Source organism: Jaculus jaculus, chromosome 2, assembly GCF_020740685.1.
Source record: "Jaculus jaculus isolate mJacJac1 chromosome 2, mJacJac1.mat.Y.cur, whole genome shotgun sequence".
Taxonomy (NCBI): domain Eukaryota; kingdom Metazoa; phylum Chordata; class Mammalia; order Rodentia; family Dipodidae; genus Jaculus; species Jaculus jaculus.
The window spans coordinates 136,135,994-136,158,718 of record NC_059103.1 but is presented as its reverse complement, the minus strand read 5'-3'; positions in this window follow the sequence as shown (position 1 = coordinate 136,158,718).

Below are 22,725 nucleotides of genomic sequence, written 5' to 3'. Positions count from 1 at the left end.
TTTCTGCTGGCTATAAAATGACCTCAGAGTTTAGAAAATATTCACCATATCTTTCTGAAGCTAACAACAGAGCTGACATCCAAGAAAATTTGGACCACCTCTTCAGCAATTCTTGATTTCATTTTATTTTCTTTCTGAATGAGACCCTACCTCAAAAACCTAAAAATAAATAAATAAATATAAAAATTTAATATTTAAACAAAAAGAAAACAAACAGTGAGCAAGACCAAAGAAGTACCACAGTAACTCGAAATAAAATCTAAATTCATGGGATAGGTCAGAGAAGGTTCATCCAGGTGAGATATTAGGTAACAAGGGTAGCTCAATTACAACTGATACATATAATGTCCCTACAGCTGCCAGGTAAAGTGTTTATTCAGTATATATGCTCTCAGGCTACACTCATGCTCATAAATGAAGGATTGTCTGCCTAAACTGGAAAAGCATAAAGCTTATAAGTTGTATAAATCCTTTTTTTTTTTTTCTTCTTAATGGACTCCATAAGGGACAGTAGCTTGCCAACTTCTCTGAGTTTATTTTTATTGTCATCTCAGCCTTTTGGATGGGCCTTGGGTCTTCTGTGACTTCAACTAACGCTCTATTTTTCTTAAGATAAAGAAGCAAGAAGGCTGTGGTGAACAGGGTCACCTACATAGACCACCTGCGTTTACCAATAACCATACCAAGGAGATAAAATGAGGTATTCTCCTTTTCAAGACATTCTAATTTGGAAGTGAAAATGGTTCAAACATGAAATAATTTATTCAATACAAATCAAGGGCAGAGTAAGCTGGACCAGCCACCAGGTTGTGAGGACTTCAGCTTTGGTTCCTAGCACTTAAAGAGATGGATGCCCATAGCCAAGACTCTTCCTCTCTGTGTTGGTTTCTTTTAATTCTGGAAATGGAGCTGTTGGAATGATTCCTAAGTCCCCTATAAATTCTTGTGACAGTTGACAAACACAAAGCTCAGAGAACATTCTAGTGAATAAATGTAAACGTTGATGAGCAAGGACATTGTGTCTTTTATATATTATTTTAGGTTAAATCTTAACTTGGTTTTCATTGTCTATAAAATGAATCAAACTGGGCTAATGAAAATCTAATTTCCAACATCTTAAGAAGTTGGACCATAACCTAATTGTGAAAAATCATAGCAGTGTCTCAGGGCGGAAGTTGAATGTGTGCTATAAAGTCAACATGCAAGCACATTTTGTTTTTATACAGGTCTCTTCATGTTTTACATGCTGTGGAATAATGCTGTTTTTATAGTGTAACAGCATTGGCCTTACTGCTGTGATATCTTTGTTCACGATGTGTCGGAGGCCAAAGACTATTAAAATTGTGTCCCACTATATATCTGGTCTCCTCCTTCCCTTGTCTGTTGTCTCTGAGCTCCTCTATGGGTAACTGATCTATCAACAGGACACTGGCTGCTGCTTCCATGGAGGGAGTGGCTCAGCAAACTGCTCTTACAGCCCATGCTCAGTAAGCCTGCCTGACCAATGCTGGGCTCTGACTGTGGGGTCACTGTGTGCTAAGACCCAAGGGAATCCAAAGGGAGATGAGTCAGGGCCTGGCACCCACCCTGAGCTCCGCCCTGGTAAACAGAACAGCTATTTGCCTTCAGTTGGTGGCTTTCAGGGCCTCAACACTCCAGGAAGAAACAAATATTTTAGAAGCCAAAACCCCAAGGCAAGGTAAAGAAAACAGAACTGTTCACATCCCCTGCAACGATTTCATTGGCTTGCTCCTTAGAAGGGGAGGAGCTATGGATGGCTCCAGCGGAACTGTTGGACTTAACTTCTCAGCCATAAGGCCTTTCTCTTGCACTATTTATAAGGGTGCCTTTGAAGTCCTGGAATTTCAAAACTAGACTTTGGAGTTAATCTCTGTTACAGAGCCATAATACATTTTTCTCCTCTTACAATTATTTTTGTTTGTGTTTTTTACAATCCTCTATTAAAAATGTTTGTTTACTTTAAAAAAAATTAATCTCCTCTGTCATTTTGGGGAGAAGATATTAAAAGAAAAACACCTAAATGGAAGAATATTAGAATACAAGTGTGGATTACTTGAGAAAGCAATTGTAGACCAACCACTTGAGATACTTGCGATTAGGGAGAGGCCAGTGATGGCCTAAAAGCTTTGAAAATGCCCTTGTGCTCTGGCTTTATAACATGTCTGGCTGTCTACTGGGAGAACTGCCCCAGCTCTGCTTCTGCTGGCAAGGCTTCTGGCTTTCCCTTGACTCCTTTGGAATGGTATATCATAAAGTACTGTAAGGTACATAAGGTGTAACCTCTGTGACTACTGTTCTTCCTAAGCCTAGAGACATACTCACCTATGGGTTTCTCCTTTTGTTTCAGACACCAAGTTCTTCTGAGTTTAGCAAAAGTCACGTACCTGAACTGACGGCATGGTTAGCTGATCCCTTCTAGGTCCCTCTGGTTGCTTTCAAGCTCTGCGCTGTCAGTAACTGAATGCTTATTGCTTTTACTTCTCAGAAGCCAAGACCTAGCATGGGCTGGGTATTGTGATGTCACAGAGAGGAATCCTTGGTCCTAACACAGCTTAGCAGAGACTGCCCTGCCCGTGACAATGACAACCTTTCAATTTCTATCTACTTTGCCACTTAGAACCTTGCTGGGAACTCAAGAATACCCTGGCAAGTCATAAAACTGGCCCACAGAACTATGGGATCTTATGGCAAGAAAAGACCTTGGAGGCTATCTGGTGACTAGATCCTCATCCAGCTTTTTGTTTTGCACATGAGGGCACTGAGCTTCCTAACGGTGATGTGACTATGCTCACTAGAGCCCAGGGCCCATCATTGCTGACAGCCCCCAGCCCTTCTGACCACACTCCATCCACATCCTGCTCTCCCGTGTGGATTTGGTGAACATCTGGAGTTTCTGGTAGACATCTCAGATAACTTGTACCTGCATGCAGCCATGACAAGAGACTCCCCAGATAAATATATTTATTGGAAGAAAACAGTCTTTGTGAAGATTATTGGTTTTCTGACAATCTATCATACCAGGAAGAGCTGGCTCTGTTCCTAGCCTGGATTCACAAGTCCTGAGCCACCAGACCAAAATCTAGATTAACAAGGAATGTAACTTCTGAGTAACATGTTTTCCTTGAGATTTGATGCTAAGCAACAAAATTCAAGTAAAAGCAGAGAAGTGTTTACTCCAATGCCATATCAGCTTCTAGAATTTGTTATGGTAGGAACAGAAAGGAATAGTAAAAAAGAGATTCTCACTGCAATGTAGTTCTTTTCTCTTTATTATCCTTTTCGTAGACTTGTTCTTGTATCTCAAGAGGGTAACATATATCACATGTTCGTAATACCAACAACTAACACTTTATATCATGCTTCAACATTTACAAGCAATTTTCATATATATCATTTAATCTTCACATCTCAGTTGAGGTAGTCTATTATTTTTAGTACAGTTTTATGGATGAGAAAATTATAGCTTAAAGAGGTTGTGACTTGCACAAGATCACAAAGCTAATTATGTAGAAAGGTTAACATTAACTATAAACCAGATCTTCCAGCCAACCATTTTCCCCACCACAGGGCTTCCCCAGGATGGGAAGCATTGCCATTTGGTCCTAAAACACACTTGACAGCAACTGCATTAAGCAATCCTTCAGTAATGAAGATGAAATTATTTCATGTTACTAACAACCTAAATGTCTTCATGAAAACTTAAAGAAGTGGCCAATGAACACAAATCTCGGACTTGAAGCTAATATGATCACTGCCCTTCCATTCAGTTCCACATCTGTGGATTCTCCTAAGGGATTCATTATGGACATGAACAATATTTACATAAAAGAGTTCTTTGAAGAACTGCTTATAATAGAAAACAAATTAAAAGCACAACATTAGAAAAGTAATGAAAATGGATTACTCTGAAATGAAAATGCTACATATCAGAGTTTCCAAAGCTTTAATAATCATCTACCATTTTTGGAGTGCTGCCATAAACACTAAATTTACTTGGCATTTTCCCTTTAAGTTAATTCATACATTTTAGTGAAATAAGATTGATAAAATGTATTTTTATCCTACCATTCGTAGAAATATAGCACCAATTTTTTATCTCTAATAATGTTAAAAACAAAGTAATGATATTAATGCCCTATTTTGGTCCTGATATATAGTAGAAAACATATAACTTATTTATCAAATCAGAATTAATATCTTTTATTTCCATCAAACCTGTACCTTTCGACACTAAAAAAAAAAAACCCAAAACTTTTTTCATTGTTCATCTATAACAAGTTCCATGCAGAAAATAAATGAAGTGTATGTCTAATTCCACATATTAAATATATTTATATATATCTTTCATAGTAAATCAGTAATCACCCAAAAGTTCTTTAATGTCCTCCTGGCAGGAAGTCCAAGGATCAAGGCCCCCTTTCTCCAAATAGTCGTCTTCCAGCTGTTATCTCTTGACTGAGCAGCTAATATGCTACAATCTGTAGAGTATGGATCATACCACTTATGTTTAGCTTGTGTTTCTATAATGAACCTCAAAGCCGGGCATTGTGGCACACACTTTTAATCCCAGCACTCAGGAGGCAGAGGTAGGATGATCACTGGGAGTTCAAGGCCAGCCTGAGATTACATAGGAAAGCTCAATTATGACCTATCTTGGAGGTGGGCAGGTGACCTCAGATTCCTGTCGCAGTGGGATTGTGAATATTTTACAGCTCCGTCAACAGCCATTCTTCAGACTAAATAAAAATGACTTATTTGGAAGTCGGAATTGAATTTTTTTGTTCAGTTAAAGAGATAGACTTAGTGGGAAATAATAAATATCTTGTCAACACTAAAATTCCAGGTCAAGCTAGAATTCTTTTTTAAAAAATTTTTTGTTTACTTTTATTTATTTGAGAGTGACAGACAGACAGAGAAAAGGGGGGAGAGAGAATGAGCACACCAGGGCCTCCAGCCACTGCAAACAAACTATAGACGCTTGCAGCCCCCTTGTGCATCTGGCTAACGTGGGTCCTGGGGAATCAAGCCTTGAACCGGGATTCTTAGGCTTCACAGCAAGCGTTTAACCGCTAAGCCATCTCTCCAGCCCTCAAGCTAGAATTATCACATTGGTCTACAGACACCAATACAAGAACCACTTTACGTGCGTGTGTGTGTTTGTGTGTGTATGTACACACAGAGACAACCCTCTATAGCCATGGGCTCCATCCATATCTATAGATTGAGCCACAACTATAGATAAAAAAAACATCTGGAAAAACATTGTACCTATAGTGAATATTTATGGAATAGAGTTTAAAGTAATATGGAGAATGTTATGTATGGTATATGCAAGTAAAGGACTAATATCCAAGCATTTGGGTATCTAAGGATTTGTGGGCCCTGAGACCAAACACTTGCGTAGATTAAGGTCAATTGTACACACACACACACACACACACACACACACACACACACACACACTTCCCTCATAGCTCTCTGGATTTACTGCCTCTAAATCTCTAGCATGGGCTGAAGGATCCACATTTAGGCAAGCCCTGCAGAGTACTCTGGTCATTCAAATGCTTAAAAACAATCAAGCTGTCTGTGTCAGAGTCCCCAGGTGTTAGAGAAAATGTTCAAGAGGGCTGTAGAGCTTATTACATCAGATTGCTGGCCCAGCCCACCAAGTTTCTCATTTTGGAGGAGTGTTGCAGTCAGGTTCACATTACTGGTAGAAATTACCCAACCAAGAGCTGCTTGTGGGAAAAAGAGGTTTATTCTGGGTTACAGGCTCAAGGGGAAGCTCCACGATGGCAGGGGAAAATGATAGCATGAGAAGAGGGTGGACATCACCCCGTGGCCCACATAAGGTGGGCAACAGGAACAGGAAAGTGTGCCAAATACTGGCATGGGGAAACTGTCTATAACACCCGTAAGCCTCCCCCAACAATACACTGCCTCCAAGTGGCATTAATTCCCAAATCTCCATCAGCTGGGAACCTAGCATTCAGAACACCTAAGTTTATGGAACACCTAAGTTTATGGGGAACATGTGAATCAAACCACCACAAGGAGGGAAGCCCAAAATAGGACAGTTTTAGTAAGAATCCCTGGACTGGCGATAGACTCTGCACTTGGCCCAAGAATCTAGGTAAGTCTCTAAAGTCATTCCCAAGGCCAAGGAAAAAGTGTGTGGATATGAAGTTTTACTAAGTACTTAGAGAAGCATTTGTTACTCAGGAGCTTTATTTAGGTTTTGGTTTTCATTTTTTTCTCTTTCCCTGCCTTTTGCCCCTTCTTCCCTGTATCCTTCTTCCTTCTTTCTTTCATTCTCTTTCTTCCTTTTTTTAATCCGTTTTTGTTTGTTTGTTTGTTTGTTTGTTTGAGGTAGGGTCTCACCAGGCTGACCTGCGCTTTACTATGTAGTCTCAGGGTGGCCTTGTACTCATGGTGATGCTCCTACCTCTGCCTCCTGAGTGCTGGGACTAAAGGCATACACCATCATGTCTGGCTTTCTTTCTTTTCTTTTTACTTTTTTGTTGGGTTTTGTTTTGAGGTAGGACCACACTCTACCCAGGATAACCTGGACTTCACTATGTAGTCTCAGGGTGCCCTTGAACTCATGGTGATCCTCCTACCTCCACCTCCCAAGTGCTGAGATTAAAGGCATGCACCACCATGTCTGGCTTCTTTCTTTCTTTCTTTCTTTCTTTCTTTCTTTCTTTCTTTCTTTCTTTCTTTTCTAAAAAGAAAAAAAAATTCACATGTAGTCTTAGGGGTAGCCTCCAACTCACAATGATCCTCCCACCTGTTCCTCCCGAGTGCTGGGATTAAAGGCGTGTGCCACCACGCCTGGCCCTCCTTCTTTTGTCTTCTGTGTTACTTGGGTTTGAACCTAGAGGTAGGCACTAAGCACTCTATCACTGAGCTACATATACTCAACTTGTCCATTTTTTTATTTGGAAAATTTTCTTGCAAGTTAGTTTTATTTTTCTACTACAATGCTTGCAGTCTGTGTCCATACATTCGGGATTTGCTAAAGTTAAACAGAATATGTTAGCCTTATTTTGTACCTTTAACAATGTTATGCACAGACAAGAAAGGCCAAAAAATAAAGGCTTAAAAAATAAAAAGCAGGGCCCAAGGAAGATGGCTCAGAGGTTGAAAGTGCTTCCTTGCAAAACCTGCTCTCCTGGCTTTGGTCCCCAGCCAAAATTGATGCAAAAAGTGGTATATGTATTTAGGGTTCACTTGCAACAGTAAGAGACCCTGTCATGCCCATACACACGCATACACTCACATTTGCACACACATGAACAAATAAATATTTTTAAAAATGAAATAAAAAGCCAAATCCTCCATTATAACAACCAGACCCAATGATTTGTGATGCCCTATAGGAACATTAGGACCCCTTCATTAATGGCTAGTCTCAGGAAGGACAAATGGTATTGGAATAAAGTTACCAACTAACCAGCAAGTGTGCTGCCTACCCTACATAAATGTTCCTAGTATCTTTTCAAGGGCTATAAAAGGACCCATACTCTCTCAGGAGTGTGATTCTCTCTCTCTGAAAACTCACCTGCTGTGCTTCTGTCCACACAGTAGACATTCTTTATGAAAACTTTGATATTAGTTCTGGTCTGGTAATACTTTCATCCCTGCACCGAGGGCTCATCCCAGCATGACATGTCAAACACTTAATAAATTCACACAATTGGTACCTGACCTTTCAGATGCTTACATTAATTTTATTACAATGACCTGCTGAACTACTGTGGCAACATAGCAACCGTTACCAGGGTTCAATGTACAAAACAGGAGAGGTTATAAATAAACTACATAGTAGAGATTTTAATCAAGCCTTAATGTCTCTAAAACTGGACTCTTTTTTTTTTTTCGATTCTTTTTTTAAAGTATGCTTTGATAGTTTAACATACTCCTGAGAAATATGCTGAAATCCAGACTTTTTTCCAGCACAAACTACCTATGCTTAATAGAAATGTAAGCATGCCTATAAATCCAGAAAGATCTTGCTGTAGAATCAGAAATATATTGTTAATGTTTGTTTCCATGAAATCTATCTACTTCATGTATTCACAAAAAATCATATTACTCAACATAATGAGGTTATTATATAATCCAACAGAATTCATTTTAACAGCACTAATGACATTATTAAAAGAAAATGTCAACCAAACTGCAATAAAATGCTTTGACGCCAATAAAAGTATTTGAATTAAATGCCTTAAAACTTATTAGCCTTGAAAGGTTAAAATAATAAGTGCTCAAATATCCAAAAAATACAATGTTCAAGTCGTTAGCAGAGACATTTTCTGCTGTCTCATCAGTGAAATATAAAGGGATACCTTGGTTTGGATTCTGTAAGATAATCCCTAAAGGACCAGCATTCACCCTTGCCATGTATCTCTTCTCTGAAGGAAAGTTATCTACAGGATAAAGAACTCAAACATTTTTGGAACAAAACAAAAATATTTGGCTTTACAGTACATTTGTAATATCTGACAAGACACACTATGAACTTGTCACAAGGAATTCTTCAGGTTATTATGGGAATAAAACTACACTTCATTCAAAGGTGAATCAAATATTAAAGCTGCATTGGGATTAAATCCAGAGTTCAAGTCTTCACTCACTTCACTCTTTATCTATACAATGGAAATGACAAAGACACTGCAAGAGTGCTGCAAAAAGGAAATGAGAGCTGATGTGGAATTGAATATGACTGAAGTTATAATTTGATAATTCACTGGGGGTTTTGCCACTGTTAGAATTATTAAATTATTGAGGCACAAATTCGATATGCTACAAAGTGAAAGGAGAAAGTGATCACATTTTCATGGGAGACTTAAGGAAATTTTATTCAGTAGTCACCCTTGAGAAGAGCCTTGCTGGGCGTGGTGGCACACACCTTTAATCCCAGCACTCAGGAGGCAGAGGTAAGAGGATGACTGTGAGTTCGAGGCCACCTTGGAACTACATAGTGAATTCTAGGTCAGCCTAGACTACAGTGAAACCCTACCTAGAAAAAAATCATAGAAGAGCCCTGCAGGATGAATGGATGCTTCTTGGGGCAGAATGAAGGACCACCTCTCTCTAGATTCCTGACTTAGGGATATCTTTGATCCTGCCAGTGTGACCATTTTGGAATCATGAGCAGAGTTGAAACTTTGGACATGCTAAAACTTATAATACTTATTTGTGATTATACCTGGTGAATTCACTTAGTCAATAAATTCCTTTTCATATCTTTGTTATAAAATAGGCAATTCTTACTGAGATGCTATAAACTTCATGAAACAGTCAAAAAGCAAATAAATGATATTTTGAATAAGTGTTATTGTAAAATAATTTTAAAAGCAGTTACTTGTTATTAATGACAGCCAGCATATTATGTGCTTCTTGGCTTGTCATCCTGTCTGAAGTACATGTTGTAAAGGAAGAAAAGTAGGTAATTATGTTTCATATGAACATCAAATTGAGTGTTCCTTCCTTGTAGTTTTGTAAAGTAGGACTGTGGCATGATTGTCCCCAGTTAATGCCAGGAAAAAGTGGAAAATAAAAGTCATTTTTTAAAAATGTGTCTTAGATAAACAAGTAAAACCTGTTAAAGTAGTTTTCAGTTTGTTGAGCAAAGACCAAATCCCATTAAAGCAAACCCCAAGGATAAATCTGAATTATTTTGTTAGGTTGGTATTTTATTGTAGCAAATATTGCTAGCATGAGATTAGATATATAGTTTATATTTGAGTGAAATAAGTACCAATATTACTATTAATTAAGCCATTGTTGTCACTCAAATAATTTTGTTATAAAAACATCTGTAACTCTATATTTGTCTAAACTGGTCCAATCTTATGGTTCAAAAAATGAACAGGTAGCCTCATAATCTTTTCATACAGACTTAAAAGTTAATTTTTGTCTCAGATGTGTATTTTCATCATTGCTTTCAAGGTATTTATCAAAAAGGCACAGATTGAGAATGTGTTGTTAATATTTGAGTATTCTTCACAAAACTGATGCAGTTATTCTAAAACATAAAAGGGTCCTAATATTCATTAGCATTATATATCTCAATGTCATTCCCAGAGCATTTCTATATTACTGGATGTTGTCTGTAACTATAATTACTGCCTAGGTTTTAATATTGTTGAGGGAGAAATAGGACCCAGGTAGTGTTTTATTTATGTAGCCAGCTAGGGAAAGGCCCAAAGAGAGGTAACTAAGAGATGTCACCCACAGCTTTACCTGCTTCAGCTGTACTGACATTTAGTGTCTGTTCCTGTCTCATTTCTCAGCGACATCGCCCTCTGCTGCTTCCCCAATCTGACATGCTTTTGTATGCTGGTCTCTTTTGGTCAGCCCTTGGAGTCCAAACCAGTCACGTACATTCCAGACTCACTAGAGCCTGGTGGTAAAGCCCACCCCAGTAAGCTGTAAGAGAAGCTTACCTGGTAGGCAAGGCCTTCTTCTTGGCTATTCATTTCTCCTTGCCTAAACCTCAGGGACCCTGTTCCCGTAAGGCCATGCTGCTGGGATTTGGGGGGAGGGACATTTTTTCCTTCTCATTTTGTTATTCTCTTCTAAGGTATTGGTCCTTTATTACATTTTAACTTTCTTTTTTTTTTTCCTAATGTGAAAAAGAGAGCCTCTACTCTCATTTGCTCCACTTCTCGTGTGTGTGTGTGTGTGTGTTTCTTTTGGATCTAGCCCTTCTTCAATTCTCCTGGAAAATCCCCTTCACATTTTCCCTTCCCTTCCTGCATGGGCTCACAGGTCCTGCTTCCATGAGGGTGTGTATATACCCATTCCAGCCTCCTCCCTGTATGCATAATCTCCCCCAAAATAAATTTAATGACTTACAACTTATCATTCTAGGTTTGTTTATTTGAATTCTTTGTTAAAATAGACAAGAGTCCAAAACTTGAGGTTCAAAAACCCTCCAAGAATTGCAAAACTCGGGCTAGAGAGATGGCTTAGCAGTTAAGCGTTTGTCTGTGAAGCCTAAGGACCCTGGTTCAAGGCTCGATTCCCCAGGACCCACATTAGCCAGATGTACAAGGGGGCACACACATCTGGAACTCGTCTTCAGTGGCTGGAGGCCCTGGCGTGCCCATTCTCTCTCTCTCTCTCTCTCTCTCTCTCTCTCTCTCCCTCTTTCTCTGTCTGTCGCTCTCAAATAAATAAATAAAAATAAACCAAAAAAAATTTTAAAAAAAGAATTGCAAAACTCCCATATCACTGTCACTAAATACTAAAACAATATTAGGGCTGGATAGATGGCTTAGCAGTTGAGGTGCTTGCCTGCAAAGCCAAAGACCCTAGGTTCAACTCCCTGGGGCCCAGGGTGGCACATGCATCTGGAGTTTGATTGCAGCAGCTGGAGGCCCTGGTGTGCCCATTCTCTCTCTCTCTCACTCATAAATAAAATATTTTAAAAGAACAATATTAAACATGATATAAAGAATAACAGACTCTAGTCATTGGGAACATTTATATGCTATGGGAATTTTTTGGAACAATCTAACATGATGTTTAGATAAAAATGATCATTGTCTAGAAGTCCTCCAACTGAATCTCTCACCTATTCCCTACCTTCAAATCCCACAGAGCACTTAACAGTTCCTTGGGTACCTCTGTTAGATGTATTCATCAGCTTAGGTGATAATTTTTCATGTAATTTTTTATGACAAATTCTCAATGACTTGCAACAGCTGAATTTTACACCCTACCCACAGGATGGCTACTAGCCTATACCAATCCTATAGGTTGAGATCTGCCCCATGAGTCTCTCACCTCAGGATCTAGGCTAAAGTAACAATGGGCAGCTCGGTCAGCTCTCCTTAATGGTTGGGAAATGGAACACCAAAGCCAAGAGGTCAAGCCAAATAGTACAAATACAACCAAAGTCTCCACTCATAGTCATTGGCCAAAAAAAAATCCACTCTCTTGGCTATCCCCACCATCCATAGAAAGGCTAAGATGCTCACTACAGATGAATAAGAGGAGACAGAGAGCATATTTCCTAAATACTAGCCTTATTCAACATTTACTAGTGGAATAGAGATGGGATTACAAAAATAAACAGCCTATTCCAAAAGGGGAAGTAGCCATTGACTATTCTGTGGTCATCTTGAAGTCCTGCTGGGTAAGTATTCTGCTAAACAGGACTACAGGTCAACAGAGGTGGCCTGAAAGCCCAAATCTTCCCACAAGCTTCCATCCATCACCTCTATCCCATGGGGAAAATGATCTCTGATCAAAATGAATGAACTGTTGGGCTGGAGAAATGACTTAGTGGTTAAGGCGCTTGCCTGTGAAACCTAAGAACCCAGGTTTGATTCTCCAGGGTTCCATGTAAGCCAGACACACAAGGTGGCGCATGCATCTGGAGATAATTTGCAAAGACTGGAGGCCTTGGTGTGCCCATTCTCTCTCTCTCTCCCTCTCTCTCTCTCTCTCTCATCTGTCTCTGTCTCTAATAAATAAAATAATTTTTAAAAAATGAATGAACTGTTAAATGGGTGGTGTCAGCTCTACAAATTGTGAGACATAAATCCTAAGCCCACTTGACCCTGTACCATTGCAGCACCTGAAGCTGTAAACAAAAAGCTACTGCAAATCGGGAGGATAGTAAAGGACCAAATAAAGGAGTGAGTAAATTCAGGAAATGTAAGATGATTTTCTTTTTAAAGTTTAAGAAACTAGGGCTGGAGAAATTGCTTCATGGTTAAAGCACTTGTCTGCAAAGCCTAAGGACCCAGATTTGACTCCTCATTACTCATTTAAGCCAGATGCACAAGGTGGGGCATGCATCTGGAGTTTGTTTACAGTGGGTAGAGGCGCCTCTCTCTCTCTCTCTCTCTCTCTCTCTCTCTCTCTCTCTTTTTCCTTCCCTTCCTCCCTCTCTCCCACTCCCTTTCCTTCTCTCTCTTCTCTCAAATAAATAAAACTAAAGAATTTAAAAGTTAAAGAACCTAGAAGAAAACAAATTTTGCTTGAGATAAGAGAAGCTGACCTCATGAGATATTTTAAGGCTCTCTTGCTGCATGAGTAGGAGGTGGAAGACAATGTGTCTTATTTCTTCCATTTCATGTAACAGAACTGAAGAGTTGAGCAGTCATTGATGCCATTGTCAGGAAAAAGTCATAAAAATGGTGTTATACTTGCGTTCAGGTAAGATGGTGACATGAGAGCCACACCAAAGCAGCCTAGGGAGGAAACAAGTAGAAAAATAGCAAAATACAGTCTTCTAACAAAACATGAAGGCATATAAGAAATTATCAATCACAGCAGAGAAGTAGGAAATACCCAGAGCTTCTAGAGACCACAGAAGCAGGCAGAAGTGGCTCTGGCAGGATCGCAGGTTCACACAGTCACCAGACTCTGCCTGAGCTGCAGGAGAAGCCAGGTAAAGGGATTTTTCCACTCACACCAACCTCCTCCTCACAAACTCAAGAAACCTGAAAAGGACGACAGCAGGGACGAGCTGAGTGGATCCTGAGGAAGAGGATCTTGGGGACTAGCCACTCAGCTCCAATACTATTTCAGATACCCTCCAGAGCCTCCCCCATCCACCAGTGCTGGCAACCACCAGGGACCTGGGGAAGGGAAGGGAACTTAGCTACACAACACGCAGCACATATGATCAGAGCAGCCACTGGCCCAGCCAGCCTACTTGACCCATAGCACAGTAAGTGTCCACTGGCCCCACTTTTATTTATTATAGTACTGGACATCTTAGTTATAGCAATAAGATAAGACACACTCATAAAGGGATACAAATTGGAAAGGAAGAGATCAAATTGTCATTATTTGCAGATGATATGATTCTACACATAAAGAACCCTAAAGAGTCTACCAGCAAACTTCTAGAGCTGATAAACAATTTTGGCAAAGTAGCAATAGCTTTCCTATATACTAACAACAAACATATTGAGGATAAAATAAAAAAACTGCCATTGACAATTGCCTTTAAAAAATAAAGTACTCTGAAACTAACCGCTAAAGATAAAAGTGGGTGGAAACCTTGAACATACTGGCATAGGCAAGGACTTTCTGAATATAACCCCAGTTGCTCAAGAAATAAAACCACTAATGAGCCACTGGTACCTCATGAAATTACAAAGCTGTATACAGCAAATGACACTGTGAATAGACCAAAGAGGCAACCTATAGAAAAGGAGAAAATCATTGCCAGCTATACACCTGAGGATTAATATTTAGGCTATAAAAAGAACTCAGAAAACTAAATAAAAAGGAATCAAACAACACAATTAAAAATGGGCTATGCGGGCTGGAGAGATGGCTTAGCAGTTAAGTGCTTGCCTGTGAAGCCTAAGGACCACGGTTCAAGGCTCAATTCCCCAGGACCCACGTTAGCCAGATGCACAAGGGGGTGCATGCATCTGGAGTTCGTTTGCAGTGGCTGGAGGCCCTGGCGCGCCCATTCTCTCTCTCTCTCTCTCTCTCTCTCTCTCTCTCTCTCTCTCTGCCTCTTTCTCTGTCACTCTCAAGTAAATAAATAAAAAAAAAAACTTTAAAAATGGGCTATGCAACTAGAGAGAATTCTCAAAACAAGAAATAAACATGGCATATAAACATCTAAAAATGTTCTCCATCCTTAGCCATCAGGGAAATGCAAATATGAAAATTCAAACTACTTTGATTTTGAGGTAGGTGGATCACTGTGAGTTTGAGTTCACCCTGAGACTGCATACTGAGTTCCAGGTCAGCCTGCACTACAGTGAGACCCTACCTTGAAAAACAAAAAGAAAAAGAAAGAAAGAAAGAAAGAGAGAGAGAGAGAGGGAGAGAGAGAGAGGGAAGGAAGGAAGGAAGGAAGGAAGGAAGGAAGGAAGGAAGGAGGGAGGGAGGGAGGGAGGGAGGGAGGGAGGGAGGGAGGGAGGGAAGGAAGGAAGGAAGGAAGGAAGGAAGAAAGAAAACATGTGACAGGGCTGGAGAAAGGGCTTAGTGGTTAAGGCGTTTACTGTGAAGCCTAGGGACCCTTGTTCAATTTCCCAGGACCCATGTAAGCCAGATGCACAAGGGGTGCATGTATCTGGAGTTCATTTGCAGTGGCTGAAGGCCTTGGTGTGCCCATTCTCTCTTTCTCTCTGCCTCTTCTTCTTCTCTCTCTCTCTCAAATAAATAAAATATTTCTAAAAAGGAAACGTATGACAATAAGTGTTGGTGAAGATGTGGAAAAAGAAGAATCCTTCTACACTATTTGTAGGAAAGTAAACTGGCACAGCCATTGTAGAAACCATTGTAGAGATTCTTGAGATAGCTAAAAATAGATTTACCATATGACGCAGCTGTAGCACTCCTAGGCATATATCCTAAGTACTCATCACACTACCTTAGAGATGCTTGAACAATCATGTTTATTGCCACTGTATTCACAGTAGCTAGGAAATGGAAATAGCTTAGATGCCCCTCAACTGATGAATCAATAATGAAGATGTGGTACATTTATACAATGGAGTTCTACTCCATGGTAAAGAAAAATGTAATTATGGAATTTGTAGGGAAATGGGTGGATCTGGAGAGTATTATACTAAGTGAGGTAATCCAGGCCCAGAAAGCCACACTTCACATGCTCTTTCTCATAGGTATATCCTAGCTACAAATGTGTATATGTAAGTAGACGAACACTGCCTGTTGATTTCATCAGCCCATTTATTAACTGGGTTGCTTAATTTCTTATTTAGCTTTTTGAATTCTTTGTATATTCTAGAAATTAATCCTTTGTCTGCCTATAATGTTTTGGGGGCATCAGGAACCTCATTGGCCAACAAGTCACTGTAAGGTATCCTGTCCCTGGCACTGAAATTTTTCTACTAACAGTCTATGGCTTCTGTGTGTTCCATTATACAAAAAAGTAGGTTTTCATATGGCTTATTCACAATTTTATGAATGTTGATTAATCCTCCCCCACCCTTCTTTGATTCAGTCTCTTCCCCTGATCTTGCTTAAGCCATTCCACCTCCAATAATCTGTTCGTCTACTACATATACACAACACCATCCCCTTAAATACTCCCCTATCCTCCCTCCATTACATCCTTCTTCTAGCTTACTGGCCTCTGCTATTGATTTTTTTTTTTTTCCTTTGGTTTTTTGAGGTAGGGTCTCACTCTAGCTCAGCCTGACCTGGAACTCACTATGTAGTCTCAGGGAGGCCTTGAACTCATGGTGATCCACCTACCTTTGCCTCCCAAGTGCTGGAATTAAAGGTGTGCACCACCACACCCAGCTTGCAACCAATTTTTTTTTTAACTCAATCTCACACACAAGTGTAGCCCAGGCTGATCTGGAATTCACTATGTAGTCTCAGGGTGGCCTCGAATTCATGGCGATCCTCCTACCTCTGCCTCCCGAGTGCTGGGATTAAACACGTGCGCCACTATGCCAGGCCTATTGTATGTTTTTGATGTTACTGTTGAAAATTAGGTGACCATAGCTGTGTGGGATGATTTCTGGGTTCTCTATTCTATTCTATTGGCCTACATGTCTGTTTTTTGTGCCAATACCAGGCTGTCTTTGTCATGAGGTCAGTATTCTCATACCTCCAGCAGTAAACACATATACAATGGAATTCTACGTGGCTATAAAGAAAACCAAAATTATGAAATTTGAAGGAAATGGAGAGCATTATATTAAGTGAGGTAACCCAGACTCAGACAAAAGTTACTTGTTCTCTCTCAAATGCTTACCCTAAATTTTGATGTTTGTATACATGTAGATAAGGGGATATGAGAATGAGTACAGGCTGTGAAGCTAGATAGGAGACCAGAAGGGTAACAAGAGGTATAGTGAAATGTTGAGGGCAAAAGGACACATGTGAAACGAAAGCAGAAAGGAGGCTACTTGGAGAAGAATGGCACAAGGATGAAGGGGATGTTAAAAGGCAGGAAGGGAAACAACAAAAACAAACTTTAAAACAGTTTCATAACTAAACTTAACTGTTTTATGCTACTGCAGTTAGCTTCTCAATGCTGGAGAGAGAAAAAAAAAAAATACCAGACTAGAAGCAATCTATGGGAAGAAAAGATTTATTTCAGTTTTATAATCCTGAGGGAAAGTTTCATCATGGTGAGGAAAGCATGGCATGAACAGGAAGCTGTCATGTATCTGGGTGAAAGTAGTCTATCTACTAAGCTTGGAGCTGGGCTATACTGCCCTTAAGACCTCCCCCAGCAACACAACCCCTACATCAAGTCGACACCTCCCAAAATGCCGCTGGGAGGATACCAAATATTAAAAACACATGAGCAAATAAAAATTTTAAAATAAAGCATATAGCTGGGTTAAGAAAAAAAAAAAAAAACTCAAGACCTTTCCCCAGTGGCATACTTCCTCCGGTGATGCTCTACATCCTTAAAGGAGTCACATTCTTCCAAGACAGCATCTCCAGCTGTTGATAGCATGTTTGAAAATATGTGCCTACTGGGACATTTCACATTCAAACCACAAAAGTTGATATTGATGCTTTCATGAAATTATTAATACCACTCATAGAGGAGACAACATGCTGGAACTGTCAAATTCCAACTATGTTCCTCATCTTTTACATATTGTCAACTCCAGCACAAGGAACCCATACAGAACTGCTCCTTACACATGACAACTACCAGTACAGGTAGACATGAGTATATGAGCCAATGGCAACTTATGCCTGGGCAGTGGATAGGTGCAAAGGTCTCCTAGTATATTCAGGGGAGTTAATCATGACAATTAGATAAAACTACTGTTGATTAGGAACTATAAAAGAATGGCCAGGGTTGGAGAAATGGCTTAGTGTTTAAGGTACTTGCCTACAAAGCCAAAGAACCCAGGCTGGATTCTCCAATAACAACTTAAAGCAGAAGCATGAGGTGGCACATGCATCTGGAGTTCATTTGCAGTGGCTAGAGGCCCTGGTGTGTCCATCTTGTCTCTCTATCTGCCTCTTTCTCTTTCTTTCTCTCTCTCTCTTAAAATAAATAAATAAAAATATTTGAAAAGGGCTGGAGAGATGGCTTAGTGTTTAAGGTGCTTGCCTGCAAAGCCAAAGGACCTCAGTTCTATTCCTCAGGACCCATGTAAGCCAGATGCACAAGGTGGCGCATGTGTTGGGAGTTCATTTGCAGTGGCTGAAGGCCCTAGTGTGCCTATTCTCTCTCTCCCTCTTTCTCTCTCACTCTCTCAAATAAATAAACAAATAAAATTTTAAAAAATATTTGAAAAGGAATGGCCAATAAGTAGCAAAGGTAAATGGAGCCAAGGGACACAAAGACATATTTGAAATAGTGAAGAGACTGTGCTTGCCCAACAGGTAGTGATTTCAGCCGACCTCTTGACCTGTCTTCTCCAGCTACAGTCTATATGTGCCTATATAAGTCTGCTAGAGCTGCTGTAATAAAGGGCCACACACCGTGTGGCTCAAATAATAGAAACTTATTTTCTCACAGTTCCAAAGGATAAGCGTCCAAAATCAAAAGGTTGGCAGGACTGATTTCTTCTAAGGTCTGCTCTGATTGGCTCACAGATGGTCATCTTTTCCCTGTGTCCTCAGATGGTCTTCCTTTTGTGCAAGCCTGTATCTTAATCTCCACTTGTTATAATAGCACCAGTCATACCAGGTTAGGACTCATCATAATGACCCCATTTTTACCTCATTACCTCTTAAGACCCTGCTTCCAAATAGTCATATTCTGACTACTAGGGGGTTAAGACTTAACTAGATGAAATCAGCAACCCAAAATGTCCCTTCTATTTAAAAAAAAAAAAAAAGGGCTGGGGAGATGGCTTAGCGGTTAAGCGCTTGCCTGTGAAGCCTAAGGACCCTGGTTTGAGGCTCGGTTCCCCAGATCCCACATTAGCCAGATGCACAAGGGGGCGCATGCATCTGGAGTTCGTTTGCAGTGGCTGGAGGCCCTGGCTCGCCCATTCTCTCTCTCTCCCTCTATCTGTCTTTCTCTCTGTGTCTGTCACTCTCAAATAAATAAATAAAAAATGAACAAGAAATATTTTTTAAAAAAAAAAGTCTTGGGCTGGAGAGATTGCTTAGTGGTTAAGGCACTTGCCTGAAAAACCAAAGGATCCAGGTTTGATTCCCCAGGACCCATGTAAGCCAAATGCACAAGTTGGCACAGGCATCTGGAGTTAATTTGCAGTGGCCGGAGGAACTGGGGAGCCTATTCTCTTGCTCTCTCTATGCGCTTCTTCCTTTATCTCTCTCAAATAAATAAATAAAATATAAAAGAGTTATTCCTTAAAAAAATAGCCAGTGTGGTGGTGCATGCCTTTAATCCCAGTACTCGGGAGGCAGAGATAGGAGGATCATCATGAGTTTGAGGCACCATGAGACTGCACAGTGAGTTCCAGGTCAGCCTGGGCCACAGTGAGACCCTATCTCAAAAAAGCAAATAATAATAATAATAATAATAAATGTCTTATGTGAGTCAATGAAATGAGATGAACCTAACAAACTGTATTAGGACTCCCTGTTGTAAACAGCAGCTAAAAAGAATTAAACCGGCCTTAATTCACTGGCTTAAGAATCAGAAAAGTTTGAGAGTATCATTTTCTTTAAACATCCCTGGATCTAGAACTCAATTACTGACATTGCATCTGTCAGGTTTTTAGCAGGAAACAGATGCCTCCGTTCATTTGAAGGTTTTTTTTACCTTGTCTTTAATTTGCAATTTTTATTATACATGTATATATTGTAATCATAAACTCCTGCCATTACCTTCTCTTTTCTCCCCATCCTGTCCCCCTTCCACAGATCCCCTTCTTTTTACCACCTTCGCATGGGATTTAAAATGACAACTACTTACCAAGATGAGGTCAGGACTTAGGAAAGTTACAAGGGACATTCAAGTGCTAGAACAAGTGATAAAAGAACATGGGAACCTCTCAAATGCTAGCAGAACATGGGTACCCCTCAAGTGACAGGAGAAACTTGGGAACCTCTTAAGTGATGGTAAAGCACAAAAACCTTCACGATAGTAGAACATGGAAACCATCTCAAGCGGTAGTCGAACATGGGAACCTCACAAGTGTCAGTATAACATGGGAACCATCTCAAGTAATAGTAGAACAAGGGAACCATCTTAAGTGACAAAAGAACATGGGAACCATTTTAAGTGACAGAAGAAAGATCATGGGAACCTCTCAAGTGACAGTAGACCATGGGAACCTCTCAAGAGACAGTAGACCATGGGAACCTCTCAAGTGACAGGAGACCATGGGAACCTCTCAAGTGACAGTAGATCATGGGAACCTCTCAAGTGACAGGAGACCATGGGAACCTCTCAAGTGACTGTAGACCATGGGAACCTCTCAAGAGACAGTAGACCATGGGAACCTCTCAAGTGACAGGAGACCATGGGAACCTCTCAAGAGACAGTAGACCATGGGAACCTCTCAAGTGACAGGAGATCATGGGAACCTCTCAAGTGACAGGAGATCATGAGAACCTCTCAAGTGACAGAGACCATGGGAACCTCTCAAGTGACAGAGACCATGGGAACCTCTCAAGTGACAGGAGATCATGGGAACCTCTCAAGTGACAGTAGACCATGGGAACCTCTCAAGTGACAGTAGATCATGGGAACCTCTCAAGAGACAGTAGATCACGGGAACCTCTCAAGTGACAGGAGACCATGGGAACCTCTCAAGTGACAGGAGATCATGGGAACCTCTCAAGTGACAGTAGATCATGGGAACCTCTCAAGTGACAGGAGACCATGGGAACCTCTCAAGTGACAGGAGACCATGGGAACCTCTCAAGTGACGGTAGATCATGGGAACCTCTCAAGTGACAGGAGACCATGGGAACCATCTCAAGTGACAGTAGATCATGGGAACGTCTCACATGACAGTAGACCATGGGAACCTCTCAAGTTATAGTAGAACATAAGAACCTCTCAAGTGACAGTAGAACATGGACATCTACATGAACAAGAGTCATCCAGTGGAGGAGAGAAAAGGAAAGTACCTGGAGCAGGCAAAGGACAATCAGCACCACCACCAAGACTTGCTCTTCTGCTCTCCACCTTTTTCCTGATCAGCATTTCAGCGCATCACCCTCCAAGCTTGCAATTTGTGGGAAGAGAGCTCCTCTTACACAAAGTTTTCCAACAGAAATCCAGAATTTAGTCTCTCTGGCCTGGCTTTTATTACCCTGTCCATCTCTATTTCAACATGTTTTTATACTCAACCCTAAACCATCACTGTGTCCTGAGAATAGCTGAGCAGGTCATGATCACCTGAATCCAAGAAGGTGGCACCAGGTACACAGAACACCAACTGTGGGAAGGGAGAGAATGTCCACCCAGAGAAAAATTCAGATATTTTGTTGTAGTTATCTTCTCATTGATGGGAGAAAGCACCTTATCAAAAGCAAATGATGGGAGAAAAGTTTGTTTTGGCTTACATACTCAAGGGGAAGCTTCATGATGGTAGGGGGAAATGTGGCATGAGCAGAGGCTGGATATCACTTTTCCATAGCAGGTAGAACACACAGCATGAGAGGGAGCCAAACACTAGCAAAGGGAAGCTGATTATAACAGCCACAAGCCTGTCTCCAACAGCACACTTTCTCCGTCCTCCAGCAAGATTTCAGTTCCTAAATTGCCATCAGCTGAGAACCAAACATTCTGAGCACATAAGTTTATAGGAGACACCTAATTCAAAGCACCATACATTGTGACCAAAAGAAGTGGAAATAGATGGAGGATGGATAGGCAAAAACAGCATGAGTGCAGTACATGAAACAGACCACTGGAAGTATAAGCCTTAGTGAATATGTACTGACTGATTGTGTTAAGGAGATGTAGTTGTTTTGAGTGTATTCACTGCACAATGTTGGTCCTCAGTTTTATGTTTATAGACACTTATTGGAATTTAAACAATGATAATCATCAAATTGTAACTCCATGGGTTGAATTCTTCGTGAACTGGCTAATAGACTTTTCTAAATCTGAAGGATAATTTTTCTACTTTCAACCTTTATAGTGATCCTTATGCATGTTAACTTTTGATTATTAGCTTCTTATTTGTAGAAATCTATATTTATATCCCAAACACTGCCTCTTTCAGAGTTCTGAATTATTTTGTAAATCCTGTTTATTTGCTTTCATTAGACCACAGTCTTGAGAATTTCTGGCTTGTTTGCACACACCACCAACTATTTTTTTAGACTAATTTAGCAAAAGATCATCATGAAAGAAGCAACAAACTATAGTAAAACTAGAGAACAATTTGAGTTTAACTGTTAATAAGGCTTCTCTGTTTCTGCCCATTAAAAGATGGCTATCAATGTTGCTAAGAGCTATTTATTAAACTGATAAAAAATGAACATTGTCTTTAGAAAGTCAAACTGCCTTTATCTGATCTCAAAGGTGAGCTTGTAAAATTAATCCTTCTGGTGTTTGCTTGCCACTCAAGCATAACTTTCCTCTATCCACACCCACTGTTTTTTTGTTCAGCTCCAGCAAGTTTTGGCAGTGCTTCTATCAATGGCTCTGAATGAGAAGTCCTGCTGGTAGGACTTATGCAACAGTTTTCAGAGAACTGGAGCAGGGAGTGGGATTTGAATGACGTTAAACATAAAACAATATCCACAATATAGGAATCACCATTTTCAGAGTTGTAATGCTGCTGAAAGCTTCAGATAAGGAATTTCCTCATATTCTACCAGTATGCTGGC